The following is a 12560-nucleotide window of genomic DNA, read 5'->3' on the forward strand; positions in this document are numbered from 1 at the left end:
GATACTTCTGTGATTATATTACACAATCAAGGTTGATAATCAGCTAATCTTAAGATAGAAAGACTGTTCTGAGTTATCCACGAAGCCCATTGTAATCACAGGGGCTTTGAGAGCTGCAGAGGAAGGGAGCTAGGAGCAGCCGAAGAATCAGAAGAAGAGATGGACAGCATAAGGAGATTGATGCTGTTTCTGATTCAGAGATGTAGGAACCATGTTCAACGGATGCAGGGGTGACCTCCAAGAGCTAAAGGGGGCCCCAGGGGATCCCTGGGTGGCGCAGCGGTTTGGCGCCTGCCTTTGGCCCAGGGCGCGATCCTGGAGACCCGGGATCGAATCCCACGTCAGGCTCCCGGTGCATGGAGCCTGCTTCTCCCTCTGCCTCTCTCTCTCTCTCTCTCTCTCTCTCTCTCTCTCTGTGTGACTATCATAAATAAATAAATAAAAAATATTAAAAAAAAAAAAATAAAGGGGGCCCCAGCCAACAGCCAGGAAGGAAATGGGGACCTCAGTCCTAAAACCACAAGAAACTGAGTTCTGTCAATGACACAAATGAGCTTGGAAGTGGAATCTCTGCTCCCCCCACTTCCCCAAAGCCTCCAGTTAGAACACAGCCTGTTGACAGCTTGATTTTATTCCAGTGAGACCAATGTCAGACTTCTGACCTACAGAATGCAGAGGTAATAAATTTGTATTGTTTTAAGCCTCTAAGTTTATTTGTAATTTGTTACAGCAGCAATAAGAAACTAATACCAACAGCATTTGTAGATCCCTGAAAATCCTTCCCTTGACCACTCCACACCTGGTCTCTCCAAAGAGAAATGTCCCCTCCCTCATCTTAGCCACAGAGCAGCTATCATCTGTTCCCTCATCTGGCACCCCTAGCTTAAGACCTAGTGATGATAGCCCCACTTTCTTGTTGGTATCTTATCTGAAGAAGCTGATTGTAAATTCTTTGAAAGTAGGGACCAGATATTAGTTATTTTTATCTCTTGTTGCATAAGACTTCAGAGAAGCCATACGTGTTGGCCAAGGAGATTTCTGAAACCCATTTGGGAAAAAGGTGGAAATAAGCCCAGCCACAGAGCTGGTTTTCAGACTGGGGTCTACAGTGGGAAATCTGACAATCCAGTGTGAGTATTAATCCAATCCACCAGGAGGGACATTGCCAAACTCAAAGGAGAACCAGAACAGGTAGAGCAGCTACGCTAGATATCTGGAGCCAGGAAATGAAGGCAGGTATAAGCTGGTCAGGAGCAGTGTGGGAGGGCCTGTAAGATTACCTAAAACATCTGCTGGAGTGAGAGATTTGCCTTCTGAGCCTACTGACTGGCCTGATTTAAAGGACCCAGGACAGCGTGGCTGATATGTGTCCAGAGAATGCCATTTCCATTGTTGGCAAGAGGCACCCGTGTTCCTATGACCAGGCTGCCATTGAAATACAGCCTCCAGCCAAAGTATTAACTGTAACACTCTAGAGTTACACCCCCCAAAAACTCTAGAGTCCAAATTTACACTAACCAAGCTTGGGTGGACTTACATTACCTCACTTCATTCCATAATTGAAGTCCAAAGATTCAAAAAAAATATGTATCCTGTCCCCTCCCAACACACATGCACTTGGCTTTAACCTGGGATGTCCACTTGCAGAGCTTACCTTCCATTTGGATCTCAGCTAACCCTGAGAGCCCTGGTGGTTCTCTATCAGAAATACAAATTATCTTCAAATCGAACTTTTCAGCTCACCAATCCCAAGTGTTGACCTCTCCAGCCAAGTCACCCCTGGAAACATATTTTAAACTCTTTTAGCAGAGAGAAATATTTGGATCTTTGCCTATTTTGCAAAAGCTGAGCATCAGATTACACACTCAGAGCTTCTATTTTTTTAATATTATGTGTCTGTACTATTTAAACATACATGGAAAATAGTATTTTCTTCCTAACAAAGTAAAGCTTACTGGCGCCAGCTTTGCCTTGGTGACTGTTACCATTGTGTGAGTCGTGTCACTGGGCCACAGTCAGAGGCCTCAGTGAGAGTCTGAATGCACAAGATGGAGCCAGATTGGGACATGGAATGTGGGCCTTCCCTCTGCTTTTCTGGAAAGTGGAGTAATTATTGAACTTATTATTAAGACTTTCCATTAATGACTCAAATGTTGCATCCTGTGTCTCACAGCCCACCATGGTAAGCCCTCAGATACTGAAATATTATTCTCTTTATATTTGTGTAGACTCTTTTTAATTAGAGGATTTTTCCTTTCTCTAATCTTTTTCTTTTAATTTAAAGCCCATGTATCCAAGTTATTTAAGAATGTGTGTTTTGGGATGCTCCAGATTTCACGGGGGAAAGAGAGAGATTCTTTGAACAAATTTTCTAAGAGTCTCAACTGATTAAGAGTCTATTTTATCTTCCATGTCTGTGAATAGTTTGCAAATGATGTGTCCAAAATATTTTACCCCTACATTCTGTCCAGCATCATTAGCATGGACTTCACTTGGGAATTGGCAATCATTTGAATAGCAGCTCCACAATTCACGCAGGAAAAGTGAGTGGAGGAAATTAACAATACAAATAAGATTTCAGAGGTTTTGTTAACTGGTTAAAAACCAGTAAAGAAAACAAGCTAATTCCAATCACTGTAGATGAATTATTAACATTCTAAATCCTAAGAATAAATTTATTATTTGGCTTTATTGAGCCAGACATTTCAATTTTCTCTGCTAGGAAGCCCTTTATTAACATAGTTTAAGTTATTTTATCTACTTGACATAAGTAAAATTACATATTTTAAATAAATGGATTTTTTTTCCTTCACATTTTCAACCAGTCTTTCACTCCATTTAATGATATTTGACTCAATCTTTAATTATAGTAAAAGGCTGTTTGGCTTGCTCCCTCCCTTCTTTCACCACGAACCCCGTTTTGACTTCTAAGGGCCTCATTTTGCTTGGCAAGTGTTGCCAATTCACTTGCATCCTCAGTCCAACCTGATAGGCAAGATGTGTTTCAAAGAATAGCTGTAGAGATCAATGGGCAATAGTAAAATGGACTAGCAAAATCTTTCTGGACCATGCAGTTCAGTCAGTTTCTTAGAAAGTAGCCCTTACTTGCTCGTCAAAACAGAGGAAGGCACTCACTTTTTTTGTTGTACTTCGTACAAGACATTCCATGCTAAGCATTTTGAATGCACTACTTTATTTCATCCTCTCAAGACGCCTATAACAAAAGTACCATTGTCCCAAGAGCTTCCTTTTCTACTTAGAAGAGCAGAAATTTTGGCTGACAACCATCTGATCCCAAAGAGCATATGAGTATATGTAAAGGAATTGGTCCCTCAAATCCAACAAAACATCCACAACATCTTTAAGAGAAAGGCAGAAACAATTTCATGAGCCAACCACTACAGTGCAACTGAATATGTTGTTGAATTTAAGAATTGTCCTACAAGCAGTACTCTAAGCAATCATAGTAAATAGTTTTGAGGAAAAGGACGATAGCGCCAAAAGCCCTTGTAAGCCAACTATTTAAGAGAGGCTCAGATGGAGATTAAGTCAGGGGGTTGTTTCCCCTTTCTTTTTTGAGAGCTCCCCAGGAGAAGTTATCAGCCCCTCAATGGAGGGGGGGGATGGTGAGTCATTGTTTTACAGTAAGTCCAGCTGGGTTTGTAGTAGCAATGGGCAGAAAGTATTGCTAAAATCATTTTCAGAACTCAGAAAGTCAGTCATATCCAGTCTCTTCCCCCCCTACCACATCTGAGTTTAGTAACAGAGATGCTGCCCCAACAAGTTCCGGACATCATTCTCTCTGCCTGGGGAAGCCACTTCTGCTTCTACATCAAACATCATAAAACACTGTTTTCCAGGAGGCCTTCCCTGCTTCCTTGAACATATCTTCCCTGGTTTCTGTCCTTCCACCCAACTCCGTGTCTGCCTCAGTGTATGGGAATCCCTGGTCTGCATGGTGACTTCCTACCAAATGTCAAACCTTCTGAAGGTGCACACTCTGCCTTTTCAGTGTGGCATCCCCTTGACTTCAGGAAGTCATTTGCATATTTTTGGAATGAATGACTCTGATTTCAGCCCTCTCTGAGGTCCATAAACCATATATATAAACTATATATATATATATATAGTTTATATATATATATAAATATATATATATATATATATTTAAATATTTTATTTATTTGACAGAGAGAGAGAGAGAGCACAAGCAGGGGGAAGGGCAGGCAGAGGGAGAAGCAGGCTCCCCACTGAGCAGGGAGCCTGATTGGGGGCTTCATCCCAGAACCCTGGAATCTGAGCTGAAGGCAGACACTTAACTGACTGAGCCACCCAGGTGCACCTCCATAAACTATATTTATGCAATAAAAAGTAAGAGACAAACTGGCAAAAATGTTCCCTTACTGATTTGATTTCTAACTAGACTACAGAATTCTTGAGGGCTGATGGAACTCTGTGCTTTGGGGCCTCAGTTTTCTCATCTATAAAATGAGAAAGTTGGAATAATGAATTCTAAGTGATGTCAACAACAGCTAGAAAGAGCTAGAGCCAGGCGTTTATCCTCAACCGCTGGATTCAGTCTAGTTTGCTTTAGATCACAGGTCCAATGGATTCTTCCTAGCCTGGCCTTGACTTTGTAGGCAAAGTCTTAGCAATGTGAATTCCGGTAAGGCCTTCGAGGCCTAAATCTCCAATTCCAACAGTGCCTTATTGATTTTGTTTGAATAATGATCACCAGCAACATTAAAATTCAGACAATGAAGACCACAAATTCTGTGGTACTGGAAATAATTAAAGGAAAAACATTTTTCCTTCCTTCCTTCCTTCCTTCCTTCCTTCCTTCCTTCCTTCCTTCCTTCCTTTCATTTACAAACTGTGGCTATTTATGTATCAAAAAACTCTTGAGATATAAGATGCTATCTGTGAGTAATTATCTATAATATCCTGAATATAACTTTCAAAGTTTAAATTTTATTTTAACAAAGGAAACATAGTTGGTCTTAAGAAGAGTCTGTGGTTATCGACAGTTAAACTCACTCTTGTCTTTCAGGTAAAAAAAAAAATGCATTAATTCAACCTATAAATTAATCACAAGGAACAATAAAGTGCATTGCAAAAACAGAGAGATGCAGATAGAATTTCTTTAGGCCCAATTTTGTCCTGCAAATAACAGGAAGAAAAATGTAACTTCAGAGTATATCATAACCAATTCAAAAGAAAGACTTCCTTCAATATAAAATCAAAGTGTTCAACAAAGTAGAAGATATTTTAACTATCTGGACTTCAGGCGGGTGGAGGGGAATATATACAGCACACAGCTGTCTTTACACTGCCCCTTTTGTTACTATACGGGTACAGTAAAGGAGACTTATCCCTGTAGGAATGAGATATATGCTTTTTTGTTGAAGAGAGTTACACTTTCATGATTTCCCACAAAACAGCTGCAAAAATACCTACAGTAGGGCATCTGGAATTCTTAAAAGTGACTTGAGGATTTGTGGCTAATGAAACATTGTGAAATAACACTCACCATGTTGTAAAAAAATACCCTTAACCATTTATTGGCATTCTTTAAGACAAAAATGAAAGGTGCCCTAAGAACAGTCATCTAGCTTGATTAGAAGAAAACACTGAAGTGACAGTGTAAATAGATGCCTTGACAGAAATAGATCTGGACATAGCGAGACATTTAAATCTCTTCTAAAGGTTCTGAAGAACAGTATGGTAACATCCCAAAATGATAGCCAGAGCTTAGTGTTTGATCAGACTCCAGGGCATCATCGGTAATAACTTACACGTTCTTAATATGATGTGGTTTCCTATTAGGACCAAGCCTTGTTCCCAGAAAAAAGAAAGGTGGGGGGAGGGAATTTTCTTAAAGATGTTTTTCATTCTTACCTCTCACAAAATAGGACTATCAAAATGAAAGCAGTGGCCTTTCCATGAGAACTGGAGTGAAATAAACCATGTATTGTTCCATCTTAAAATGAAACATCTGGCTGATTTAAGAAGAAAACCGGCTTAATTATTCCCGAGTATCTAATGGAGAGAGGTTAACTTCAGAATCTATATGTCTTTCCAGAGTGGACATGGAAGAAAAAAAAAACCATAAAGTTATTTTTGACTCAAGAAAGTAGATCTGGAGGTAATTTAGTGAACACAAATTACCACTGACAAGGGAAGAAATAATTTATTCTCCTGGTGATTCTTTTTATATGACTAGGCAGTGTGGAGCTGTCAGCAGGGAAAAGGCACTGGCTGGATTTAAAGATAATTGAAATCCAAGCCCAAAATCCTGTAAGATATCCAGGGTATCATATGAAGCTGAGAAGTCTTATTTCCAAACTGAAGCACAAGGGTGAAGCCATGAGATGTGCATTCAGGTGAGGGAGAGTTAGGATACCTAACTCTGAAGTACTTCTTGACAAATCCTTCTTTTAGCTTCACTTTTAGTTTAGTTTAGTTTTTTCCTGGGTCCTTAGTCTAAGGGTCTCTTTTCCCCACAGTGTTTGCCAGTGTCTGCCTGGAAGTCCTTCCTCAGCTCTTCCTGGATGCTCCCCAGATGGCTCCTTCCTGCTTGGTGGACCTTGGTCACTAGACATAATCCACTTGGGAGGGTGTTGTCCCTTCTCTGATGGAACTATGGGACATATGTGGTGGGATGGGACATTGATTTGATTCCCGGCCACATTTCCCCTTAATGTCCTGTGCCCTCTCCTCTACTTGGCCGTCACTCACAACTAAGGCACCACAGAGTGACTACATCCTAGAAGCAGGAAGTTTGAGATTGTGCTCTAAGTCTATCTTCTCCCATAGTTCTAGGGAAAAGCACCCATAGTTAGAACTTTTCTCAAACCTTCACAAAGGGTTTGAGACTCATTGAAGTTATTACCCTTGACCACCCAGCCCACACTTCTCTCAACCATTTCTTCTTCTAATCTCCATAGTGGGAAACTCCACTACCTTTTGGGAAAACCCAGTCTTCCTCCTGGGCTTCCCCTGGAGTCTATTGTCTTCTCCTTCCAATACTCTATTTCCTCCAGTTTCAAAGAGTTACACTCTGAAAGGAAGGGGCACTAGAAGGGCATTGTGATTGCTGGTCTTTGGCATTTTAAATCTTGAGAACAAGCCAACTACCCTTTTTGCATGGTGGAGCCACCACTGATTTGAACACACATACATGTCTCACGGAACATATTTTAAATCTCACGGAGAGTATCACCTAAACTTATGAAGAAGAAGAAGAATTATCAGGCTACCCCATTATTTGAAAAACTGCCTCTCACAATGGAGTTATATTTCCCTTTGTTATACAGAGCACCAGTAATGTCATTTCTTGGTCCTCAACAAATTTCTCCCCCTCACCTCTCTGTCTACCATCTACTAAGAATAACCACATAAGATTGCTTAAAACACTGCTTTTACTACACAAATTCTCAGTGGATATTTTCAAGTTTCTAAATAACTCAAATTCTTACCCAAGGGTCATTAAGGTCAGTATCTTTCTGGGGTAAAAAAAACCATAGTGACATTTGAAATTATTTTGTTGATGAATATAGTCCATTGGTAATCATCTAATTAGATGTGAGATGGGTGGTCATATGGATAATCCAAAATAATTTATGCTCAAAATAATCTTAATCCACTGGTGTGTGTGTGTGTGTGTGTGTGTGTGTGTGTGTGTTGGAAATGAGATATGTAACAAATTTGAAAATTTACTATTACTCAAATAACACTGAAGGTCTACTCTAAAAACTGAATGCAAGAGACACTGAAAATTAAAAACACATTTGCAGCAATTCTTCAGTGCAACCTCCATGTTCCTTGAAAGCGATTCACCTCATTATTGCAGAATATTCTGAAACTCAGGCACATGCTATATTCAGCTCTGTGTTTCTCAATCTTTCTTGGAGGAGGCATGTATGTAAGTAGTAGTAGTAACAGAAAGAATAATAATACTAACAATAGACATGGGGGTAGCCCACACAAAGTAGAGCTACCAAATGCTTTCCATGGCAAAATAGCTCAAAATATTTCAGAAGCTGATATTAACTTAAGGGTTTAAATTCTGCTGAAAATGAATGCAAAATGACTAGGTGGTTTTAAAATTATGTTGGTTTGCAAATCTTTACAATGAGTTCTATTAATGGGTAAATTTTACTTTCGAAAATGAAAACATTAATTCCCAGTCATGACTTTGAGTTGTTTTTATAGTTCTCTGATCATTCCAAGAACCGTTAGGGAATTCTTAATTTTAAATTCCCTGAAAAAATACAGACACTCATCCTCCAATATTTGATTATCTTAATGGGAAATTAGAGGTTTAAGTGGAGTTTTGAAATTAAGACAAATAATTTAATGTTGCACCTCACTTAATAAAATTAATTCCAGGATCTACAAGTTACTAGGTTGGGAGAGAATCTTCTAGAAGAGGTTATAATTAAAGTTAAGAGGGCTTTGGGAGGCCTGGGTGGCTCAGTGGTTGAGCGTCTGCCTTCGGCTCAGGTCGTGATCCCGGGGTCCTGGGATTGAGTCCCACATCAAGTTCCCTGTTTAGTGGGGAGCCTGCTTCTCCCTCTGCCTGTGTCTCTGCCTTTCTCTGTGTCTCTCATTAATTAATAAATAAAATCTTAAAAAAAAATAAAGTAAAAGAGCATCTCATCAAGACAAGGCCTCAAGACTTTGGCTCTGAGGCATAGGCTTATTTCCAAGGAAAGAAAATAAGCTACACACATTCTTTGAACTTATCTTCGCTGCTTTAAAAATGAGAACGAGAAAAAAAAAAATGAGAACAAGAGGAAGCACTAGAGCCAGAGAGAGATTGAGAGGGAGAGAGAAAGGGAGGGAGAGAATTTTAAGGAAACTATGACGCATAAGGGATAAAAAGAAAGAACATCTGCTGGATAATTAGCAAATTCCCTCACAAAGAGAACATTTAAAACTTTAAAGTTTTCAACACCAACGAGACCACATTGTTTTCAAAAACACTGTTTACTATTATTTTCTACTCTAAATTCAGTGAATTCAGGGACTTCTTTAAAGAGCAAAGTAGGGGAGGGAGTGAAGTGCCTTCCTCTGTAATTATCATTTAAAATCTATCATGAAGTTTTGGTATTTTGTTTCCACTGAAGAGGGGAAATAGCTTTAAAAATAATTTGCCAGGTTGCCTCATATCCAATTTTGCCCTTGATTTGAACCAAATTAATTTGATATCTGAAAGTATTACTTTTTAACAAACCAAGTAAACTATATAATCTCCTTCAGTTGCTAAAGAAAGTCAAGGAGTGAATTGTATGTTTAATCATAAGCAAGCTGGGAGTGGTCGAGTCTCATATCCAGCAGGAGTAATGGAGAACTGGTGGTATATTAGCCTACAAGATTGTCTGGGTTTCTTTTTTTGTTTCTTTTCTTTTTTTTTTTTTTCCAATGATTTTATTTATTTATTTATTCATGAGAGACACAGAGAGAGAGAGAGAGAGGCAGAGGGAGAAGCAGGCTTCATGCAAGGAGCCCGACATGGGACTCGATCCCAGGACTCCAGGATCATGCCCTGGGCTGAAGGCAGCGCTAAACCGTTGAGCCACCAGGGCTGCCCTTGTCTGGGTTTCAAGAAGAAAAATTTGAGATAGGTTTTGTACTTGGGACTTTAAGAATAAAACTATACTTTAAGCACAAAAGGATAAGGAAATGAAGCCTACCTCCTATCTGAGCAAAGAGATGAAAACACACTGAAAGTCCTGCAACCCACCCCCACGGGGCCAACAGTAAGAAAGGCTGAGATCCCCATCCCTAGGGCAGTCAGAAAAAAAGGAAGTAGAGGGAAACAGGAAGTAGCTGAGTCTGGAAAGGCTATGGCCTTGTCCTTTACTTCTCCCTGATTGTTTGGTACCCTCTCTCTCTTCCCCTCCTTTTCTCTTTCTCTTCGTTTCTTTGTTTCATGCTTTCTTCTGATACAGCACTGGGTCTACAACATCCTCCACTGAACCCGGTTCTGCAATTCAACAACGTCTTCTGCTCAGGGACTAGCACACGAGGGAGGTGTGAGCAGAAAGCAAGGTCTGGGCAGGGAATCAAGGAAGAGGAGTGTCCCATGCTTCTTATTCTAGCCTCTGACTTCAGTCTCCATGAAGAATTAGATGACTTTAGTCTTTGATAATGCACTATTTTATGGCAGCCTTCAAAAAAAAAAGTCACGATTTATACTAGAAAAAAGAATTTGCATGCATGTCCCTCAGTAAATCAAAATATATACAATTATTTGGTCAGCATGATTCATTTGATTATCCTAACCAGTGGCTTATTCACTCATGCAAATGTCATGAAAAGTTACAAAATGTCGCTTTTATTCCTCCTTCCTTCCATATTTCCTCATCCTTATTAGTGAATTTGTTATTCCATGTGAGGACCTTGCAGACCACTGACCTGAAAAAAAAGATCTATTTCACAGCTTCAACGTTTTTAGGTCCTGGCTGTGTAAGAATCAGCAAATTTTTACCTCTAAACCTGCTTTGTGCATAATAGGTGCCCACTGAATACATGTAGAATTGAAAGACCCTCCACCCCAGATCTCACCAAAATCTTATGTCAAAGGCAGTTCATACACGTATCAAATAATTCCTAAGTGATGCAAAAAATACCATACTTCTATCTGTCAACATCCAACCAGGGAAATAGAAAGCACTCTGGGTATGCAGAATAGAAGTAATTTAATACCTTATGTAGATGATAGAAGCTGAGAAGCAGAACCCAACATGGTGTTGCAACCCAGAGACTGGCAGGAACAGGAAGTTGCTACCTCTCCGAGACTGGAGGAATAGAGAGAAAGATGTTGTCTGAGTCCAAGGCCAAAGTAACAGGAGGCAGTGCGAACCACAGCAACCCAGAGGGTTCTGGAGGCATGGGAGAGACACAATTCTTGTAGGGGATATTGCCAAAGGCAAAGAGGAAAGGGAGGAATGCCCTGGTTTCCACCTTTCCTCATCCACTAGCTTACACCAGTGCCTCCCATTAGCCAAACACAGCTGGGAGGCAATTGATGGAGAAGGCTGGGAAACAGAGGGCATAAGACAGAGTGGTAGAGAACAGAAAATGGACCTGAGAGCAAAAGGCCCAGGTCTAGCGCAGCATCAAGTGCTAGCTTTGTTAATATTACCCCTGGGTATGAAATAAATATGGAAAAAAGCACTGTTGTTCCTGACATATTATACCATGAGTGCTCAATACACTTTTATATATCACCCCTATATTTATATCACATATCAGGATGACTCACAGAAGTCACTGACAAGCTCATATGCAAAATCAAGAAGAGGAGTATTTGAAATGGCATCAAATAACTTTAGAGTTATTTCTCTCTAGTGTTGCCTAAACAATCAAAAAAGATTACTCTACACACATATGATGTTGTTGGAATCATTACCCTGAATCAAAGGGAGTGACCTACTTAATCTACATTCTCTTTAGAAGAGCAAAGGTTGGCAGGTCTGGGAAACCAACAGCCTACAGAATGCATGTTTCCCACCAAGCCATTTTGCCCAGCCTTTTTACCAGTTCTGCAAGCTTATGGTGTCTGGCTTGTGGCTAGACCACAATTCTGACAGCAATTGGCAAGTGGGGGCTGTGCCAGGCTGACTTCACTGTGATGATATCACAGTTGGGTTGCCAGTCTCAACAGGCTGATGTCAAAGCCAGCCCATACCTCCAACCTGCTCAGTCGGTTGGCTAAAATAATTGGCCAACATTAAGCTAGGGACTAAAGACCAAAGGATTATTTTAGGTACTAGTCGACTAGTTTCACAGGACCAGCTGCTCTAAATAAGCCACCTTGGACTACGGCATGTACAGTGAGGCAAGATTTTGGAGTCAGACAGATCTAGCTCCAAATCCCAGTTCTTTTGCTTACTAGTCACATGGCACCAGGCATTTCAAATCTCTCCTCTGAAAAAAGGAGAAAGGAGGTTAAGATTAAAGACATGATGCACATAAAAGCCCAGGACTCCGTGTAACAGAGTGTACGTTCAACCAATGACATCCACTGTGAATATGAATGCTAAATAAAAAAGAATCATTGATAATAATGATAATCCAGGAAGGAGATAATTTTACAGGATGAAATTTTGGCTCAATCACTAAAATAAAATGACAGAGTAAATGTCCAAATCATTTGTCTATATATACTCAACTGATGTATGCTTTCCTTCTTGGAGACAAAAATGTTCCCTAGGCTGCTTTTCGGGCAACTGACATTTAAGACTAGGTTTCCTGCACTTGCAGGTGGTCCTGGTCAATGAGGTCAGCTGTCCCTGCAAAGGAACATTCAAAATTGGGTCACTAAATAGGAAATCATTAAGAATCCCATTACCCCTGATTTCATTATTACTGAGAAAAAACGATCCTATTAAATTTTTTATTTTTTTTTATTTATTTATTTATTTATTTATTTATTTATTTATTTTTTACTTTGGAGATGTAGATCGTACTGTAGTGGCTGAAAATGACATGAATGTGCTCATATTGGTGGTAGTACAAATGTGGAGATTGTGAGATTATTTGCTAATGCT

At 39.9% G+C, this 12560-nt stretch overlaps 2 long non-coding RNA genes across 10 annotated transcripts in view; one reads left to right on the plus strand and one right to left on the minus strand.

The window, feature by feature from the left end:
* LOC144317789 (uncharacterized) overlaps window positions 1–12560 on the minus strand; it is a 45126-nt gene that overhangs the window by 16837 nt on the left and 15729 nt on the right. For 6 of the 7 annotated variants that reach the window (XR_013383751.1, XR_013383749.1, XR_013383746.1 and 3 more), the window contains one exon: window positions 10714–10805. This is a non-coding gene — a long non-coding RNA (uncharacterized LOC144317789). Of the gene's footprint in view, window positions 1–1654; window positions 1780–10713; window positions 10806–12560 lie in introns of all 7 variants that reach the window. The other variant, XR_013383753.1, reaches the window with a different exon arrangement.
* Window positions 470–12560, plus strand: part of LOC144317801 (uncharacterized) — a 39809-nt gene continuing 27718 nt past the window's right edge. For all 3 annotated transcript variants that reach the window (XR_013383759.1, XR_013383761.1, XR_013383758.1), the window contains exon 1: window positions 470–677. This is a non-coding gene — a long non-coding RNA (uncharacterized LOC144317801). The remainder of the gene's footprint in view (window positions 678–12560) is intronic.

Source organism: Canis aureus, chromosome 1 (genome assembly GCF_053574225.1).
Source record: "Canis aureus isolate CA01 chromosome 1, VMU_Caureus_v.1.0, whole genome shotgun sequence".
Taxonomy (NCBI): Eukaryota; Metazoa; Chordata; class Mammalia; order Carnivora; family Canidae; genus Canis; species Canis aureus.